Source organism: Palaemon carinicauda, chromosome 6 (assembly GCF_036898095.1).
Source record: "Palaemon carinicauda isolate YSFRI2023 chromosome 6, ASM3689809v2, whole genome shotgun sequence".
NCBI classification, from domain to species: domain Eukaryota; kingdom Metazoa; phylum Arthropoda; class Malacostraca; order Decapoda; family Palaemonidae; genus Palaemon; species Palaemon carinicauda.
The window spans coordinates 175943073-175955689 of NC_090730.1; the positions used below are offsets into that span (position 1 = coordinate 175943073).

Here is a 12617-nt window from a genome sequence, read left to right on the forward strand (position 1 = left end):
TGATTTGTGCAGAGGCCGGCCACGGGGAAATGATTTGTGCAGAGGCCGGCCACGGGGAAATGATTTGTGCAGAGGCCGGCCACGGGGAAATGATTTGTGCAGAGGCCGGCCACGGGGAAATGATTTGTGCAGAGGCCGGCCACGGGGAAGTGATTTGTGCAGAGGCCGGCCACGGGATAATGATTTGTGCAGAGGCCGGCCACGGGGAAATGATTTGTGCAGAGGCCGGCCACGGGGAAATGATTTGTGCAGAGGCCGGCCACGGGGAAATGATTTTTGCAGAGGCCGGCCACGGGGAAATGATTTGTGCAGAGGCCGGCCACGGGATAATGATTTGTGCAGAGGCCGGCCACGGGGATATGATTTGTGCAGAGGCCGGCCACGGGAATATGATTTGTGCAGAGGCCGGCCACGGGGATATGATTTGTGCAGAGGCCGGCCACGGAGATATGATTTGTGCAGAGGCCGGCCACGGGGATATGATTTGTGCAGAGCCCGGCCATGGGGATATGATTTGTGCAGAGGCCGGCCACGTTGATATGATTTGTGAAGAGGCCGGCCAATGGGATATGATTTGTGCAGAGGCCGGCCATGGGGATATGATATGTGCAGAGGCCGGCCACGCGGATACGATTTGTGCAGAGGCCGGCCACGGGGATATGATTTGTGCAGAGGCCAGCCACGGGGATATGATTTGTGCAGACGCCGGCCACGGGGATATGATTTGTGCAGAGGCCGGCCACGGGGATATGATTTGTGCAGAGGCCGGCCACGGGGATATGATTTGTGCAGAGGCCGGCCACGGAGATATGATTTGTGCAGAGGCCGGCCACGGGGATATGATTTGTGCAGAGCCCGGCCATGGGGATATGATTTGTGCAGAGGCCGGCCACGTTGATATGATTTGTGAAGAGGCCGGCCAATGGGATATTATTTGTGCAGAGGCCGGCCATGGGGATATGATTTGTGCAGAGGCCGGCCACGCGGATACGATTTATGCAGAGGCCGGCCACGGGGATACGATTTGTGCAGAGGCCGGCCACGGGGATATGATTTGTGCAGACGCCGGCCACGGGGATATGATTTGTGCAGAGGCCGGCCACGGGGATATGATTTGTGCAGACGCCGGCCACGGGGATATGATTTGTGCAGAGGCCGGCCACGGGGATATGATTTGTGCAGAGGCCGGCCACGGGGATATGATTTGTGCAGAGGCCGGCCACGGGGATATGATTTGTGCAGAGGCCGGCCATGGGGATATGATTTGTGCAGAAGCCGGCCACGCGGATACGATTTGTGCAGACGCCGGCCACGGGGATACGATTTGTGCAGAGGCCGGCCACGGGGATATTTGTGCAGAGGCCGGCCATGGGGATATGATTTGTGCAGAGGCCGGCCACGCGGATACGATTTGTGCAGACGCCGGCCACGGGGATACGATTTGTGCAGAGGCCGGCCACGGGGATATGATTTGTGCAGAGGCCGGCCACGGGGATATGATTTGTGCAGAGGCCGGCCACGCGGATACGATTTGTGCAGACGCCGGCCACGGGGATACGATTTGTGCAGAGGCCGGCCACGGGGATATGATTTGTGCAGAGGCCGGCCACGGGGATATGATTTGTGCAGAGGCCGGCCATGGGGATATGATTTGTGCAGAGGCCGGCCACGCGGATACGATTTGTGCAGACGCCGGCCACGGGGATACGATTTGTGCAGAGGCCGGCCACGGGGATATGATTTGTGCAGAAGCCGGCCACGGGGATATGATTTGTGCAGAGGCCGGCCACGGGGATATGATTTGTGCAGAGGCCGGCCACGGGGATATGATTTGTGCAGAGGCCGGCCACGGAGATATGATTTGTGCAGAGGCCGGCCACGGGGATATGATTTGTGCATAGGCCGGCTACGCGGATACGATTTGTGCAGAGGCCGGCCACGGGGATACGATTTGTGCAGACGCCGGCCACGGGGATATGATTTGTGCAGAGGCCGGTCACAGTTATAATTTTTTTTTTATGTTCACAGACACATTATTTGTGCAGAGAACAGTCAGGGGATTATGATTTATGCAGAGCCCAAAGAAATATGATTGGTCACAGGTATATGATTTGTTCAAAAACAGTCACAGGTATATGATTTATGCAAAGCCAGTCACAGGTATGATTTGTGCAGTCAGTCAGAGGTATCTGATTTGTGCAGTGCCAGTCACAGTTATGATTTTTTTAGTATGTTCATAGGTACATTAATTGTGCAGAGCCAGTCACAGTTATGATATTTTTAGTATGTTCATAGGTTCATTAATTGTGCAGAGCCCGGTCAGAGGATTATGATTTTTGCAGAGCCCATTCAAAGGAATATGATTTGTGCAGATCCCAGTCAAAGGAATATTTGTGCAGAGGCCAGTCACAGGTATATGACTTGTGCAGAGGCCAGTCACAGGTATATGACTTGTGCAGAGGCCAGTCACAGGTATATGATTTGAGCAGAGGCCAGTCACAGGTATATGATTTGAGCAGAGGCCGGTCACGGGGATATGATTTGTGCAGAGGCCGGTCACGGGGATAAGATTTGTGCAGAGGCCGGTCACAGGTATATGATTGGTGCAGAGGCCGGTCACAGGTATATGATTGGTGCAGAGGCCAGTCACAGGTATATGATTAGTGCAGAGGCCAGTCACAGGTATATGATTGGTGCAGAGGCCAGTCACAGGTATATGATTGGTGCAGAGGCCAGTCACAGGTATATGATTGGTGCAGAGGCCAGTTACAGGTATATGATTGGTGCAGAGGCCAGTATCAGGTATATGATTGGTGCAGAGGCCGGTCACAGGTATATGATTGGTGCAGAGGCCAGTCACAGGTATATGATTGGTGCAGAGGCCAGTCACAGGTATATGATTGGTGCAGAGGCCAGTCACAGGTATATGATTGGTGCAGAGGCCAGTCACAGGTATATGATTGGTGCAGAGGCCAGTCACAGGTATATGATTGGTGCAGAGGCCAGTCACAGGTATATGATTGGTGCAGAGGCCAGTCACAGGTATATGATTGGTGCAGAGGCCAGTCACTGGTATATGATTGGTGCAGAGGCGGGTCACAGGTATATGATTGGTGCAGAGGCCAGTCACATGTATATGATTGGTGCAGAGGCCAGTCACGGGTATATGATTGGTGCAAAGGCCAGTCACAGGTATATGATTTGTGCAGAGGCCAGTCACAGGTATATGATTGGTGCAGAGGCCAGTCACAGGTATATGATTGGTGCAGAGGCCAGTCACAGGTATATGATTGGTGCAGTGGCCAGTCAAAGGGTTATGATTTGTACAGCGCCCAGTCAGAAAGATTTTTTTGTGCAGCGCACAGTCAAAGGATTATGATTTGTGCAGCACCCAGTCACAGGATTATTTGTGCTGTGCCAGCCAAAGGTATAAGATTTCTGCATTGCCCGCCAAAGGTATATGATTTTTTGTCTGTTCACAGGTACATTCGTGCAGAGCCCGGTCAACGGTATATGATTTGTGCAGAACCCTCTCAATGGTTTATGATTTGTGCAGAGCCCGGTCAATGGTTTATGATTAGTGCAGAGCCCGGTCAATGGTGTATTATTTGTGCAGAGCCTGGTGAATGGTATACGATTTGTGCAGAGCCCGGTCAACGGTATACAATTTGTGCAGAGCCCAGTCTTAAGTGTATCATTTATGCAGAGCTTCGTTACAGGTGTATAATTTATTCAGAGCCCAGTTACAGGTATATGATTTGTGCAAGACCAGTCATATATATGATTTGTGTAAGGCCAGTCACAGGTATGATTTGTGCAGAGCTGGTCAGTTATTATTTTTTTTTTTAGTATGTTCATTTACTATGTTCACAGGTACACGATTTGTGCAGAGCCCAGTCAAAGGTATATGATTTCTGCGGAGCCCAGTTAAAGGAATATGTGTTGTGCAGAGCCTATTAGAAATATTATGGTTTGTGCAGAGCCCATTCAAAGCATTAAGATTTGTGAAGTGCACAATCAAAGGATTATAATTTTTGCAGCACCCAGTCAGAAGGATTGATTTGTGCAGTGCCCAGTCAAAGGATAATGATTTTTGCAGCGCCCAGTCAAAGGATTATGATTTTGTGCAGAGCCCAGTCAAAGGATTATGATTTGTGCAGCGCCCAGTCACAGGATTATTTGTGCTCTGCCGGCCACAGGTATAAGTTTTCTGTATTGCAGACCACAGGTATATGATTTTTTGTCTGTTCACAGGTACATATGTACAGAGCCAGGTCAATGGTTTATGATTTGTACAGAGTCCAGTAACAGGTATATGATTGATTTGTGCAGAGCCCGGTAACAGGTATATGATTTGTGCAGAGGCCAGTCACAGGTATATGAATTGTGCAGAAGCCAGTCACAGGTATATGATTTGTGCAGAGGCCAGTCACAAGTATATGATTTGTGCTGAGGCCAGTCACAGGTATATGATTTGTGCTGAGGCCAGTCACAGGTATATGATTTGTGCTGAGGCCAGTCACAGGTATATGATTTGTGCTGAAGCCAGTCACAGGTATATGATTTGTGCTGAGGCCAGTCACAGGTATATGATTTGTGCTGAGGCCAGTCACAGGTATATGATTTGTGCTGAGGCCAGTCACAGGTATAAGATTTGTGCAGAGGCCAGTTCACAGGTATATGATTTGTGCAGAGGCCATTTCACATGTATATGATTTGTAATAAGGCCAGTTCACAGGTATATGATTTGTGCTGAGGCCAGTTCACAGGTATATGATTTGTACTGAGGCCAGTTCACAGGTATATGATTTGTGCAGAGGCCAGTTCACAAGTATATGATTTGTGCAGAGGCCAGTTCACAGGTATATGATTTGTGCAGAGGCCAGTTCACAGGTATATGATTTGTGCAGAGGCCAGTTCACAGGTATATGATTTGTGCAGAGGCCAGTTCACAGGTATATGATTTGTGCAGAGGCCAGTTCACAGGTATATGAATTGTGCAGAGTCCAGTTCAGGGTATATGATTTGTGCAGAGGCCAGTTCACAGGTATATGAATTGTGCAGAGGCCAGTTCACAGGTATATGATTTGTGCAGAGGCCAGTTCACAGGTATATGATTTGTGCAGAGGCCAGTTCACAGGTATATGATTTGTGCAGAGGCCGGTCACGGGGAAATGATTTGTGCAGAGGCCGGTCACGGGGATATGATTTGTGCAGAGGCCGGTCACGGGGATATGATTTGTGAAGAGGCCGGTCACGGGGATATGATTTGAGCAGAGGTCGGTCACAGGGATATGATTTGAGCAGAGGTCGGTCACGGGGATATGATTTGAGCAGAGGTCGGTCACGGGGATATGATTTGAGAAGAGGCCGGTCACGGGGATATGATTTGAGAAGAGGCCGGTCACGGGGATATGATTTGAGCAGAGGCCGGTCACGGGGATATGATTTGAGCAGAGGCCGGTCACGGGGATATGATTTGAGCAGAGGCCGGTCACGGGGATATGATTTGAGCTGAGGCCGGTCACGGGGATATGATCTGAGCAGAGGCCGGTCACGGGGATATGATCTGAGCAGAGGCCGGTCACGGGGATATGATCTGAGCAGAGGCCGGTCACGGGGATATGATTTGTGCAGAGGCCGGCCACGGGGATATGATTTGAGCAGAGGCCGGCCACGGGGATATGACTTGAGCAGAGTCCGGCCCCGGGGATATGATTTGAGCAGAGGCCGGTCACGGGGATATGATTTGAGCAGAGGCCGGTCACGGGGATATGATTTGAGCAGAGGCCGGCCACTTGGATATGATTTGAGCAGAGGCCGGACACGGGGATATGATTTGAGCAGAGGCCGGTCACGGGGATATGATTTGAGCAGATGCCCGTCACGGGGATATGATTTGTGCTGAGGCCGGTCACGGGGATATGATTTGTGCTGAGGCCGGTCACGGGGATATGATTTGTGCTGAGGCCAGCCACGGGGATATGATTTGTGCTGAGGCCGGCCACGGGGATATGATTTGTGCTGATGCCGGTCACGGGGATATGATTTGTGCTGAGGCCGGCCACGGGGATATGATTTGTGTAGAGGCCGGCCACGGAGATATGATTTGTGCAGAAGCCGGCCACGTGGATATGTTTTGTGCAGAGGCCGGCCACCGGGATATGATTTGTGCAGAGGCCGGCCACGGGATATGATTTGAGCAGAGGCCGGCCACGGGGATATGATTTGTGCAGAGGCCGGCCACGGGGATATGATTTGTGCAGAGGCCGGCCACGGGGATATGAATTGTGCTGAGGCCGGTCACGGGGATATGATTTGTGCTGAGGCCGGCCACATGGATATGATTTGGGCAGAGGCCGGCCACGGGGATATGATTTTTGCAGAGGCCGGTCAAGGGGATATGATTTGTGCTGAGGCCGGCCACATGGATATGATTTGTGCTGAGGCCGGCCACATGGATATGTTTTGTGCAGAGGCCGGCCATGGGGATATGGTTTGTGCAGAGGCCGACCACGGGGATATGGTTTGTGCAGAGGCCGGCCACGGGGATATGATTTGTGCAGAGGCTGGCCACGGGGATATAATTTGTGCAGAGGCCGGCCACGGGGATATGATTTGTGCAGAGGCCGGCCACGGGGATATGATTTGTGCAGAGGCCGGTCAGTTATAATTTTTTTATTATGTTCACAGACACATTATTTGTGCAGAGAACAGTCAGGGGATTATGATTTATGCAGAGCCCAAAGAAATATGAGTGGTCACAGGTATATGATTTGTTCAAAAACAGTCACAGGTATATGATTTATGCAAGGCTAGTCACAGGTATGATTTGTGCAGTCAGTCAGAGGTATATGATTTGTGCTGTGCCAGTCACAGTTATGATTTTTTTAGTATTTTCAGAGGTACATTTAATGTGCAGAGTCCGGTCAGAGGATTATGATTTGTGCAGGGCATATTCGAAGGAATAAGATTTGTGCAGTGCCCAGTCAAAGGAACTTGATTTGTGCAGATCCCAGTCAAAGGAATTTGATTTGTGCAGAGGCCAGTCGCATGTGTATGATTTGTGCAGAGTTCAATCGCAGGTGTATGATTTGTGCAGAGGCCAGTCGCAGGTGTATGATTTGTGCAGAGGCCAGTCGCAGGTGTATGATTTGTGCAGAGGCCAGTCGCAGGTGTTTGATTTGTGCAGAGGCCAGTCGCAGGTGTATGATTTGTTCAGAGGCCAGTCGCAGGTGTATGATTTGTGCAGAGGCCAGTCGCAGGTATATGATTTGTGCAGAGGCCAGTCGCAGGTGTATGATTTGTGCAGAGGCCAGTCGCAGGTGTATGATTTGTGCAGAGGCCAGTCGCAGGTGTATGATTTGTGCAGAGGCCAGTCGCAGGTGTATGATTTGTGCAGAGGCCAGTCGCAGGTGTATGATTTGTGCAGAGGCCAGTCGCAGGTGTATGATTTGTGCAGAGACCAGTCGCAGGTGTATGATTTGTGCAGAGACCAGTCGCAGGTGTATGATTTGTGCAGAGACCAGTAAAAGGTGTATGATTTGGGTAGAGGCCAGTCAAAGGAATATGATTTGTGCAGAGCCCAGTCAAAGGAATATGATTTGTGCAGAGCCCAGTCAAAGGAATATGATTTGTGCAGAGCCCAGTCAAAGAAATATGATTTGTGCAGCGCCCAGTCAGAAAGATTATTTGTGCAGCGCACAGTCAAAGGATTATGATTAGTGCAGCGCCCAGTCAGAAAGATTATTTGTGCAGCGCACAGTCAAAGGATTATGATTTGTGCAGCACCCAGTCACAGGATTATTTGTGCTGTGCCGGCCAAAGGTATAAGATTTCTGCATTGCCAGCCAAAGGTATATGATTTTTTTGTCTGTTCACAGGTACATTTGTGCAGAGCCCTGTCAACGGTATATGATTTGTGCAGAGCCCAGTCAATGGTATTTGATTTGTGCAGAGCCCGGTCAATGGTATATGATTTGTGCAGAGCCCGGTCAATGGTATATGATTTGTGCAGAGCCCGGTCAATGGTATATGATTTGTGCAGAGCCCGGTCAATGGTATATGATTTGTGCAGAGCCCGGTCAATGGTATATGATTTGTGCAGAGCCCGGTCAATGGTTTATGATTCGTGCACAGCCCGGTCAATGGTTTATGATTCGTGCACAGCCCGGTCAATGGTATATGATTTCTGCAGAGCCCGGTCAATGGTATATGATTTGTGCAGAGCCTGGTCAATGGTATATGATTTGTGCAGAGCCCGGTCAACGGTATACGATTTGTGCAGAGCTCAGTCTTAAGTGTATCATTTATGCAGAGCTTAGTTACAGGTGTATAATTTGTGCGAGACCAGTCAGGGGTATATGATTTGTGCAAGACCAGTCACATATATGATTTGTGTAAGGCCAGTCACTGGTATGATTTGTGCAGAGCTGGTCAGTTATGATTTTTTAGTATGTTCATTTACTATGTTCACAGGTACACGATTTGTGCAGAGCCCAGTCAAAGGTATATGATTTCTGCAGAGCCCAGTCAAAGGTATATGATTTCTGCAGAACCCAGTTAAAGAAATATGATTTGGGCAGAGCCCATTCAAAATATTATAGTTTGTGCAGAGCCCATTCAAAGGATTAGGATTTGTGAAGTGACCAATCAAAGGATTATGATTTGTGCAGCGCCCAGTCAGAAGGATTGACTTGTGCAGCGCCCAGTCAAAGGATAATGATTTGTGCTGCGCCTAGTCAAAGGATTATGATTTTGTGCAGCGCCCAGTCAAAGGATTATGATTTGTGCAGCGCCCAGTCACAGGATTATTTGTGCTGTGCCGACTACAGGTATATGATTTTTTGTCTGTTCACAGGTACATATGTACAGAGCCCGGTCAATGGTATATGATTTGTACAGTGCCCGGTAACAGGTATATGATTGATTTGTGCAGAGCCCGGTAACGGGTATATGATTTGTGCAGAGGCCAGTTACGGGTATATGATTTGTGCAGAGCCCAGTCACAGGTATATGATTTGTGCAGAGGCCAGTTCAAAGGTATATGATTTGTTCAGAGGCCAGTTCAAAGGTATATGATTTGTTCAGAGGCCAGTTCACATGTATATGATTGGTTCAGAGGCCAGTTCACAGGTATATAATCTGTGCTGAGGCCAGTTCACAGGTATATGATTTGTGCTGAGGCCAGTTGACAGGTATATGATTTGTGCTGAGGCCAGTTCACAGGTATATGATTTGTACTGAGGCCAGTTCACAGGTATATGATTTGTGCAGAGGCCAGATCACAGGTATATGATTTGTGCAGAGGCCAGTTCACAGGTATATGATTTGTGCAGAGACCAGTTCACAGGTATATGATTTGTGCAGAGGCCAGTTCACAGGTATATGATTTGTGCAGAGTCCAGTTCAGGGTATATGATTTGTGCAGAGGCCAGTTCACAGGTATATGATTTGTGCAGAGGCCAGTTCACAGGTATATGATTTGTGCAGAGGCCAGTTCACAGGTATATGATTTGTGCAGAGGCCAGTTCACAGGTATATGATTTGTGCGGAGGCCGGTCACGGGGAAATGATTTGTGCAGAGGCCGGTCACGGGGATATGATTTGTGCAGAGGGCCGGTCACGGGGATATGATTTGTGAAGAGGCCGGTCACGGGGATATGATTTGAGCAGAGGTCGGTCACGGGGATATGATTTGAGCAGAGGTCGGTCATGATTTGAGCAGAGGCCGGCCCCGGGGATATGATTTGAGCAGAGGCCGGTCACGGGGATATGATTTGAGCAGAGGCCGGTCACGGGGATATGATTTGAGCAGAGGCCGGCCACTTGGATATGATTTGAGCAGAGGCCGGACACGGGGTTATGATTTGAGCAGAGGCCGGTCACGGGGATATGATTTGAGCAGAGGCCCATCACGGGGATATGATTTGAGCAGAGGACGGTCACAGGGATATGATTTGAGCAGAGGACGGTCACGGGGATATGATTTGTGCTGAGGCCGGCCACGGGGATATGATTTGTGCTGAGGCCAGCCACGGGGATATGATTTGTGCTGAGGCCGGCCACGGGGATATGATTTGAGCTGAGGCCGGCCACGGGGATATTCGTGTAGAGGCCGGCCACGCAGATATGATTTGTGCAGAAGCCGGCCACGGGGATATGTTTTGTGCAGAGGCCGGCCACAGGGATATGATTTGAGCAGAGGCCGGCCACGGGGATATGATTTGTGGAGAGTCCGGCCACGGGGATATGATTTGTGCTGAGGCCGGTCACGGGGATATGATTTGTGCTGAGGCCGGTCACGGTGATATGATTTGTGCTGAGGCCGGCCTCATGGATATGATTTGGGCAGAGGCCGGCCACGGGGAAATGATTTGTGCTGAGGCCGGCCACGGGGATATGATTTGTGCTGAGGCCGGCCACATGGATATGATTTGTGCTGAGGCCGACCACATGGATATGATTTGTGCAGAGGCCGGCCACGGGGATATGATTTGTGCAGAGGCCGGCCACGGGGATATGGTTTGTGCAGAGGCCGGCCACGGGGATATGATTTGTGCAGAGGCCGGCCACGGGGATATGATTTGTGCAGAGGCCGGCCACGGGGATATAATTTGTGCAGAGGCCGGCCACGGGGATATGATTTGTGCAGACGCCAGCCACGGGGATATGATTTGTGCATAGGCCGGTCAGTTATAATTTTTTTATTATGTTCACAGACACATTATTTGTGCAGAGAACAGTCAGGGGATTATGATTTCTGCAGAGGCCAAAGAAATATGAGTGGTCACAGGTATATGATTTGTTCAAAAACAGTCACAGGTATATGATTTATGCAAGGCTAGTAACAGGTATGATTTGTGCAGTCAGTCAGAGGTATATGATTTGTGCAGTGCCAGTCCCAGTTATGATTTTTTTAGTATATTCAGAGGTACATTAAATGTGCAGAGCCTGGTCAGAGGATTATGATTTGTGCAGGGCCCATTCAAAAGAATAAGGTTTGTGCAGTGCCCAGTCAAAGGAACTTGATTTGTGCAGATCCCAGTCAAAGGAATATGATTTGTGCAGAGGCCAGTCGCAGGTGTATGATTTGTGCAGAGGCCAGTCGCAGGTGTATGATTTGTGCAGAGGCCAGTCGCAGGTGTATGATTTGTGCAGAGGCCAGTCGCAGGTGTATGATTTGTGCAGAGGCCAGTCGCAGGTGTATGATTTGTGCAGAGGCCAGTCGCAGGTGTATGATTTGTGCAGAGGCCAGTCGCAGGTGTATGATTTGTGCAGAGGCCAGTCGCAGGTGTATGATTTGTGCAGAGGCCAGTCGCAGGTGTATGATTTGTGCAGAGGCCAGTCGCAGGTGTATGATTTGTGCAGAGGCCAGTCGCAGGTGTATGATTTGTGCAGAGGCCAGTCGCAGGTGTATGATTTGTGCAGAGGCCAGTCGCAGGTGTATGATTTGTGCAGAGGCCAGTCGCAGGTGTATGATTTGTGCAGAGGCCAGTCGCAGGTGTATGATTTGTGCAGAGGCCAGTCGCAGGTGTATGATTTGTGCAGAGGCCAGTCGCAGGTGTATGATTTGTGCAGAGGCCAGTCGCAGGTGTATGATTTGTGCAGATGCCAGTCGCAGGTGTATGATTTGTGCAGAGGCCAGTCGCAGGTGTATGATTTGTGCAGAGGCCAGTCGCAGGTGTATGATTTGTGCAGAGGCCAGTCGCAGGTGTAAGATATGGGCAGAGGCCAGTCGCAGGGTATGATATGGGCAGAGGCCAGTCAAAGGTGTATGATTTGGGCAGAGGCCAGTCAAAGGTGTATGATTTGGGCAGAGGCCAGTCAAAGGTGTATGATTTGGGCAGAGGCCAGTCAAAGGTGTATGATTTGGGCAGAGGCCAGTCAAAGGTGTATGATTTGGGCAGAGGCCAGTCAAAGGTGTATGATTTGGGCAGAGGCCAGTCAAAGGTGTATGATTTGGGCAGAGGCCAGTCAAAGGTGTATGATTTGGGCAGAGGCCAGTCAAAGGTGTATGATTTGGGCAGAGGCCAGTCAAAGGTGTATGATTTGTGCAGAGCCCAGTCAAAGGAATATGATTTGTGCAGAGCCCAGTCAAAGGAATATGATTTGTGCAGCGCCCAGTCAAAGGATAATGATTTGTGCTGCGCCTAGTCAAAGGATTATGATTTTGTGCAGCGCCCAGTCAAAGGATTATGATTTGTGCAGCGCCCAGTCACAGGATTATTTGTGTTGTGCCGACTACAGGTATATGATTTTTTGTCTGTTCACAGGTACATATGTACAGAGCCCGGTCAATGGTATATGATTTGTACAGAGCCCGGTAACAGGTATATGATTGATTTGTGCAGAGCCTGGTAACGGGTATATGATTTGTGCAGAGGCCAGTTACGGGTATATGATTTGTGCAGAGCCCAGTCACAGGTATATGATTTGTGCAGAGGCCAGTTCAAAGGTATATGATTTGTTCAGAGGCCAGTTCAAAGGTATATGATTTGTTCAGAGGCCAGTTCACAGGTATATGATTGGTTCAGAGGCCAGTTCACAGGTATATAATTTGTGCTGAGGCCAGTTCACAGGTATATGATTTGTGCTGAGGCCAGTTGACAGGTATA

General features: G+C 49.7%; 1 long non-coding RNA gene across 2 annotated transcripts in view; it reads left to right on the forward strand.

Moving 5' to 3' along the window:
* LOC137642294 (uncharacterized) overlaps positions 1-12617 on the forward strand; it is a 104041-nt gene that overhangs the window by 43377 nt on the left and 48047 nt on the right. The gene's annotated exons all lie outside the window — the stretch shown is intronic.